This window comes from Apteryx mantelli, chromosome 10, assembly GCF_036417845.1.
Source record: "Apteryx mantelli isolate bAptMan1 chromosome 10, bAptMan1.hap1, whole genome shotgun sequence".
In the NCBI taxonomy this organism is placed as follows: Eukaryota; Metazoa; Chordata; class Aves; order Apterygiformes; family Apterygidae; genus Apteryx; species Apteryx mantelli.
This window is the reverse complement of record NC_089987.1, coordinates 13,687,979-13,696,903: the sequence shown is the minus strand read 5'-3', so window position 1 is coordinate 13,696,903 and position 8,925 is coordinate 13,687,979.

Genomic DNA, 8,925 nt, shown 5'->3' with positions numbered 1-8,925 from the left:
TTTTACACTTAAAGGTTGCTTTGCATTTGTTTAACAGCCACTACAAGGACTGCCTTTGAACTTCCCAAGTCCAAATAGGTAGAAAGGTTCATTTCCTTTTGCTTGTCGAACAATGATGAGGACCACATGAGGTGCTGTATTGTGTAGCAATAGGACATTTGTCATGGTCTGAAATGGAAATCCTATCTGGTATAATTATTGTATATTAAAATAGATGAAATTTTGATATGGAAGTATAGAATGTTGTACATTACATTAACCAGAGAACAGGATATTCATCTTTACTTTAATTTGTAGACTTCATAACTTTGTTTGCATTCACTACAAGATAACTACTGTACATTCCTGAAAAATGACATCTTGCATGAAAAGACTTAACAAAAGCCACAGTACTGATAATTTTCCTGTGGATCAGGGAGGACAGATCTTTCTGCAGTTAAACTGACATGGACCAAGGCGCACCTTTATCATTTTCAACTAAATTGTAATGCTGTCATGGCCACACATTAAAGGAAGTTTCTCTTGATCAACTATTTTACTCAGTCATATGAAACTTGATTTATTCTCCTAGGCCAAACATTAAAAGGGCAAATTTTTATTTTTGGATCTTGTTTGGTAGGCAAAATGCAGACATAGTGAATGGTTTAGAAATATAGATATGAATTTATTAATTTTCTATTATCTGTTTGTTGCTAACACTTTTAAACTATGATATTTACTGTACTGTATGATCGCATATTTTTTATTGCATTAGATCACAAGTGGAATGTGGCTGCAGGCTTGTCTTTTGAGTGTAGCTCTCACTACATCTCAAAATCTTTGGAAGCTTTTTGTGGGATTATGCTTTGAGACATGAGAAACCAAAGTAAGGGCAGTGAATAAGATATGCTGAGGAAGGTGATGATATACTGTCATTGATTATTTTGAATAGTAAGAAGTAAAGTACTTCTCAGAGGACTTTGGTAGGAGAGTCAGTGATGCGTGTGCAGCTAGCAGCTTTTCTGGATGTTGCTAAAGCATCCATTTTCAATAATAAAATCTCAATCAGATTACATCTGCATTTTGGAAAACCTCTCTGATACTGCCCTAGCTGAAGTAACCTGCAATGACCTTTAAGTACCTACATAGCAAACACAAACTTGTATTCAAGGCCCCTTCAGTCCATCAGACAAAAATGTGACAAATTCTTGAGGCTGAAAGCTGGAACTTTGCAAATTCTGAGAAGTAATAAAATAGACTATTAAGATCCAGAGTCTTTTCAGACTCATGACCTACTCTTATAGTGGTTCTCAGTTTGCTTCTGTTCTGTGATTGGGGCAGATTTTCAGATATGCTATATGCAAAAATAAATGCAATTTCTTGTTCGGTTTACATGTTTGCATTTAGAAATGCTTGCAATCAGAACTGCAGCAGAAGTGGGCTTTTCACTTAAAAAAAAAAAAAACTTACCTAATTTTAATTATTTTTAACTAATTAAATTCCTTAAACATACAGGCTACACTTTAGATATGCCATCAGCATTGATTTAGGAGTCAGTGTTCCACAAACTTAAAACATTTCGGAAGGCTAAAAAAATGAAACAAAACTCAACAGCCTTTAACTCATGTTATAATAGTTTAAAAGAACATTATCTAAAGTACCAGGGAAAATGAAAACCAATAATCAGATAGAGTCATTACTCTATATTATATTCTTCAAGATTTAAATTCCTGTATTAAAAAAAAAAGTAGATATTTATATATTTGTTGTTGTTTTTCTTTTTTACTCTGGACATATGGCACTTAAATTGTGCACAGACCCCTTGTAAAAACAGTGTGAGTTAAGCACAGAGTACTTCCTAGACATGTAGCTTTAACTGTGAATTTCTTTGCTTCTGTACCAGAGGGTCAAAGTCGAATTTTAGGTGTTAACTAAACATAGGAGGCATTTGGTTGTTTAGCCATCAATTTTTAGCACGTGAAATATTTGATGACTCTTAAATAATTAACTGTTTTTAATATGTGTCAAAACTGTATTCTGATTTCCATTTGTCCTTGTGACTCAGTCAAAGCCCTGCTTTGGAGTTTTGTCTTGACGCTGGCTGATCTATGCACGGCTTGAAGATGGGTACTCCCCCCGCCAAAACTTTTCAGTGACGACAAATCATAACTGGTTTGGAAATGAATCGATTTGCAAGGCCTGTTGCCAGAGGTCAAATCTGCAATTGCATGGAAATGTTAAGGTGCAATTGCTTCAGGCTTTAATGAACTCCAAAAAGAAATATGCAGGCCTGTAATGCTCATCCATTAGATCCTGACCTACAAATGGCAAGGAATAACAGCAATGCAACCAAGAGGTGTGCTAACTAAGGGAATTACGTTGATACAATTAGTTTTACATGTTTTGGCATTTAATCCTGACGTCTAGGCAAAAGAGATCTTAGCGCGTGGAAATTGCAAAGCGGTATGAATGGAATTCCCTATGATGTGCATATTTTTTCCTGCTTTCCCTTACCCCTTCCAATACCAGAGACGCCTTTCCCCCAGCTTTTGGTGGAGGACGCGTGCCCGGGCAGTCGGCAGCAGCGCCGGCCGTGGGCTGACGCGGCAGGTGGGACGGCCCCGCGCCCCGAGGAGCAGCTCTGCCTCCCTCCTGCCGCAGAGACCAACCGCGGGCGGCAGCTCCGGCCGCACCGCCGCGGCTCTGCTGCCAAGCTCCGGCCTCCCCAGTCCGACCAAAAATCGGAATAGTTTGAAGAGATATCAACAGATCCCGTAGCACGATCTGAGCACAAAGGCAAAGGTAGTAACTCTCTAAATGAATTATTTTACTTCAAAATGGAAATGAATTAGGGGGGAAATTTTGAGCAGGTGTGGGAGGAAAATTTATTTTGTGTTTGGCAGTGGGGTACATCATGCAAATATACACATCCTCCTTTTCACAGTAAAAATTCTCTCCTTCCCTGGAACCCCTGAGATTTTAATTTAAAAAGTCACTACTAGAGATGGTCCAGAAGTAAATCCCCCTGTGTGAGCACCCATTAATTGCTGCTGGCTGAGGAGGGTATCTGCTCTGAGTATCCTGGATCAGCTTTCCACTCTAATAAGACAAACTTCCCACAGTTTTGGAGAGCTAAAAAAGTCCAAAGCTGGACGTGCAGCTCCATCGACCTCAAGTTGTTCTGCTGAAAAGTGTCCACATCCACTTCCATGCTGTTTTGTGAGGCTTGTGCCCTGACGTTGTGGTGAAGAAATGCTGTGAAGGGATCTGGCATACTTCAGTGCCAGGTACAAAACAAACAAACAAATAATTAAATAAATAAATGCAGTTTTCATTCGGCACAAACCTCCTAGCAACATAAATAATCAAAACCTGATTAACAAACTAGTCAGTTTAAAATGAAAATAATGATCTTCCTTTGCCTTCCTGCTCCCATCAGGAAGATCGCAAAAGGTTATCTGTTTTAATAAATCAATTAGACTCAACAAGCTGGCTTATTTACCAAGCAAGTAGGATCCAACCCCACCATTCCCACCCTGATTTCTGATTTTGTCTTTTGGATAAACCTGCTAAAATATTTGGCAGCTAACCTGCATTTTTCTCAAGACTGCTGCCTCTCTTCTAGCCCAGTTTCAATCCAGTCCTTCAGGAACGGGCGAGATTTGGTGACGGCGGCTGCGTTCCCATGTCTCTTCCACATGGCTGAAGCAAATAGATAAACTCGGGCAGCATCGAAGAGAAAGGCAAACGGGACCAAGCAGCACAATAACGCTGGACAAGTGAGCTTAGTGGGATTTCCAGCCCGCCTGAAGCACTGCGGCTTTCGTTTCTGTCCTTAGAGAAGTTAGTTTTTGCAACGGGCCGGAGCCGGGGCAGGCTGGGGTGGAGCGTGCCGTGCCACTGCGCGTGGCCGGAGCGCGAGCGTCGCGCCGGCGCCGGTGCAGCACCAGCCCACCCGCACCCTGGCTGGGGTGAGACGGGCAGCGACTGCAGGTTTTGAGTGCCAGCTCTCCGAGTGGAGAGGAAAATCCCTCCTGTGGCAGGAAACAAAAAGAGGGACCCAAGTATTGGGGCCAGCTGCCCTGCAGCGAGTACCTGCCGGGCCAGGCGGCGGGCAAGGGAAAGGATGGGTATTTCCTCACTCTCAGACCCCTTGACCACCTGCCCCCTCACAACCTAAGCTCCTTCTTCTGTATTGGCTCAGTGGAGGTGGACTATCTGGGCAGTAAAAAGAGAGCAAGAGAGAGAAAAGGATTTCTTGCATTTAAAGAGATTCTTGCTTTGAATCTCAGCAGAAATTAAAGCAGCTCTGTTTATACGTAACATGATACATTAGAGTGTATTTTTTTTTCCCTCTCTTCTGCCTTGCACTTTTTTATGCAAGGGCCAGGTCATTGCTTCTGAACCTCTCTCTCAAGAACTGACACTTAAAGTGCAAATGAAGCTAATGACAAGAGACAATATTTTAATGTTAATTAGATATTTCATGTGTCTTAGTTCATCAGAGCAATATTGCTCTTTTATGTATTACATGAAAGCAGAGCTTTAGCTTGGAGGAAAACAGGGAACATGGTCATAGAAGTAGTATTCTCGGTTTTGTAATTGTTAAAATTATTGTTACATTTAGGAAATCCAGGAAACTTTGAAAGGAAGATATTTAATAATAATAATGGAGCTACTGCATTATAGGAAGCCCTGGCAAAGGCTTTACATCTTTCTTTTTCTTCCTACATGAACTGGCATTGTAAAAGCTGTAGTCTCCAAAGATCTTGCTAAGAAAGCAGACTTGGTTTTCTGCAGAAGTATATTGATATATAATGCAGATCTTAGGTCTTTCTTTACCTGGATTCCCCCCCCCCCTTCCCTTCCTATGAAGCATTATCTTTTTAATAGTTATGTTAAAACAGTGACGTGAATTGCTAATGCTGTACATCCCAGTGAAATGGCCTAATGATGATGTTCACCAGAACTAGGTACATAATGTACAATATTTTCTGTGAATGTTTGCATTCCTTGCAGCCTGGTTTCTGCTCCTTTTGCTTTCTTTGACTGGCCATTTGAGAAGTTGCTTTCCACTGCCAGGAAGTATTTATTCAGAGCAAATTTCAAAGTTGTGCACATATTTGAAGAAAATGAAATTTAAGGCCCTGTCGCAGCAATGAGCTCCTTCCAGAGAGATCTCATGCATATACCCGAACCCTAGAAAATGCCCAGAGAAAGCCATTGCCTTGGCAGGACCTGTATTCACACCCCTCTGTCATGTCCTGGTTATGGATGCTGAGTAATGCAGTCATTTTAAGTTGGACTTTTAAGGGGCAGGAAAAAAAAAAAATCATGTGATTTCCTCACAAATTTGAAGTGTTCCAGCTTCAATTGTTTTGTGATCACTCTGTGCAGAATAAATACATTAGAAATAATATTTGTAATGAAGAGCGGGGCATTTCAAAGTAAAATTGCAGATATTCTGGAACAAGAAACATTTTTGTTTAGCATTTGCTGTGGGTGCCCACACCTAACAAGAACAGCAGTGTAAAATGTAGTCAAGCTTTCTATTTTCATACATGGTTATTAAAAAAAGAAGCATTAGGTCTGTGGTTTCCTTACATTGTGTAGAGAGCAAAGACACAACAGAGAGTGAATTCACTGAATAAAGTAGTCTTGCAAATGATTTGCTTGGCTTGGAACATCCTTGCTACTTTCATTTTCACAGTGTTTAATTACACTTTTTTTTAACATCATGTATCCTGGAGGGGAATCAAATTTATGGATAAGACTTTAATGTAAAACACTGAAGTTTAAGTGGGGAGGTTTCTTAACGATGCTGACTCAAAAATAATATTAATATCAGAGCTGAATGTTTCATCTAAATGAGAGTGCCAGGGATGAAATGAGAAGTTCGGGTCACAAAGGCTGTTTGTAGATCATGCTGAATTCAAAAGAGGTTTGGTTTCCTGTCATCGCCACTCTGATTGGGAAGCTCGGTTGGGGAGCTCCCACTGGCCAAGGTTTGAAGTGAGTTTGACACTTCAAGTAAAGGAAAAGCTGGGGAGTGAAAAAGATCTTGCAGCGTGTAATCAGGCTGTCCTCATTGGGGGATCAATGGCAGCACCGGCATTATCTCCCGAACACCCTGGGTCTCATTCTTTCCCTTCTCTCGATGTATATTAGCATTGGAGATGACATGCCAAAACGATGCCAGAAGAAGGATTTATTTTTTTAATAAAGGGAAGAATAATTTCATAACCAAATATTAAACACATGCACACATAAGATAGACACATGTGTTCACACCCCCAGCAACAGCAACCTTAGTCCTATAATTGTTTGCTTACATTAAGGAATAAAACTTGTGTGTTTGGAGTTCATTAATATACATTAACAATTGTAAATGTTCTGCCTGAAAAAAAGCTGTTTGCTGTACTACTTCATGATTTCTGTCCTTTTGGGACATACAATGGGCAAATCAAATACACTGATAGAGGGCTATAAGTGCTGTAGGTTATATTTAACTAAAATAAACAGGCAGATACAGACACTTCTGCTCTGCTATAAAAAGACTGCATATGCTCAATGCAGGTTTTCTTAAGGTAAGGGACAGAGCTTAGGAAGCTCTAAGGCAGCTAGATTTGCCCATATGGGAAGGCGGTCTTTCACTGATGATTTTGCAGACAGAAATTGCCCATCTGCACTGTTTGCAGGTGTTTTGAATGATTATATTATTAGCTCTGTCTGTTCAACTTTGCTTTTTTATGGTGGCTTTAGTATTGCAGTAAATAAAAAAAAGAAATATATAAGCAGCCATCTGGTTCCCAATTTTTGACTAGCGCTCTTTGTCAAGAAAGAAAAAAGAATTCTCAGATATTATTTCCTAGTTCTAAAACACTGGCAAATGAGTAGAACAAATCCCCAAATTCTGACCTGAATATAAAATGGGGACAGAAATTTCTTTTTATTATTTAACTTGCTCTGATTAATCCATTTAAAAGTAATTGTCTCTGTTCTGTTCTTATTTATGCCTCTGTGAAGGCAGCAGTGTAGTTCTGGACTTACACCACTCTTTTAAGAGCAGAATATTCTCCTGCTTAAATTAGAAAGAAAACAAATTAAAGTGAAAGCAATCATTGCAAAACCATTTTCTATTTTTCTAAATTGGCAACAAAGACAGCTGGGAAGTTGTCCTTTCCTGCTGAATTTCGCAGGGAGGATTCACATTTCTCGCAGATATTTTTCCAAAGCAATGACGAAACTTTGCAAGACCTGTAGGAATAAAGAACAAGCTATTTGCTATCTCAGCAATAAGTTCTCAATTTTTAGACTGCGTTTAGGTTTCTCCGAGCATAATATTTGATTATTGGCAATATGTTTCCAGTTAAATATTTCATATAATGCATAAAGGCCTCTTCTACTCTGTAGCATTCTATAAGTATTAATGAAAGCAGCGAATTTGTAGATTTATCTGGTGCCTGAATATCTTCTGCTGCAAATTGTTTCAGAGCTGGATTGCAGCTTCACACAATCACTTAATGTTGCCTCTATATTCATGAAATCGGAATTATGTATCTAGATGTAGGTAGATTGTCAGCAAATCTTCTTTGTAGAGATGGTGCCAAACCTCACAGATCTGATCCAAATCCAAATGTTTTCCAAGTTCAAAAGCATGTGGACCTCTCTTTCTGCTTTAAATGCAAGGCTTCATTTATTTCAGTGAAGCTCTGCTCGGACCCAAGGGGGCTACCAGCAAGATCAGATTGCGTTACGGTGGATTAGGTATGTGAGAAGGTGGGGCCACACCCTGCCATTTTTTCATCTTGGTGCTGTTATTTCATGAACAATAGTGTAATGTGTGGGACTCATGCAGGAGTGGGATGTGGTATGCAATGACCAGAGATTAGCTGAGAGGGTTTTAACACTAATATTTGCAGAATAAAATAAAATATGAAGCTAGAATCTGACACCTGTATTCCCCGTGATTTCAACACATATGAGGCAAGTACTTAACTTACAATTCAAGGATTGCATGTTACCTGCCTGTTCTGTGGTCTGCTTCTGCCTGAGGCTGAAGGCCCTTTGGAAAGAGGGCAATCTGTAATTACAAGAGTTATTCTCATTTGAACTATTCCAGGAAGACCTCAAACCCATGCAGAGAGTGAGAAGCAAGAAGCGTGCAGGTGTTCTGTAAAGTGAACTTGGTAATGGTGAGATGCAAGGTGGAAGCACTGAGTCTACCTGCAGGTCACTTGCATAGTCCGGTTGGTCTCTGCAGGTGGACCAAATGCAGCCCAGGTACTGTAGGTTCAATCAAGTCTAGAGAGAGCAGTGCAATTCTCTGATATCTCAGTGGAAGAACATACATGGTCCAACCCACCCTGGCTTGGCATCATGGCCTCACAAAGCTGTTATTTAAAGAAACAGGCAATCATAACAGAAACTTGGCAGAACAATCTTTTTTTTAAAAAAAAAAAACCCTTAAAACTCAGTTATGTATGCCCACTCCCAAAACTGATCTTACTTTGTTAGTTAAAAAAAATTTTTTTTCAAATCTCTTTTTACCCAGTTTAGACCATCGGCTCCAATCTACTAGACCTTCTCCAGGCTGCGCGAAACATATGTGCCATGTTGGTGTGGCCTGGATAAAGCACGCTGCAGGTAATTGCTTGGGATTCGTTACTGGAGGGTCTATATGTATCCTTTGTATTCCTGCTTGTTTTCTATTATTAGTCCAGCTAGTAACTGAAACAACATGCTTATACTGTGCATTAATCTTGTACAGTCATGCCATTAATATTCTAGTAATCTGATCACTGTGTCCTTAAATTAATAGAAGGCAGCATTCCTTAAAGATTACATACTTTTGCATTAGCCAGGTGAATAATGGTAACACAGATAGTAAAACTCTTTTTCATAGTTGGTACACAGGTAATGTTGGTGTGGTTAGGATCTCACTTT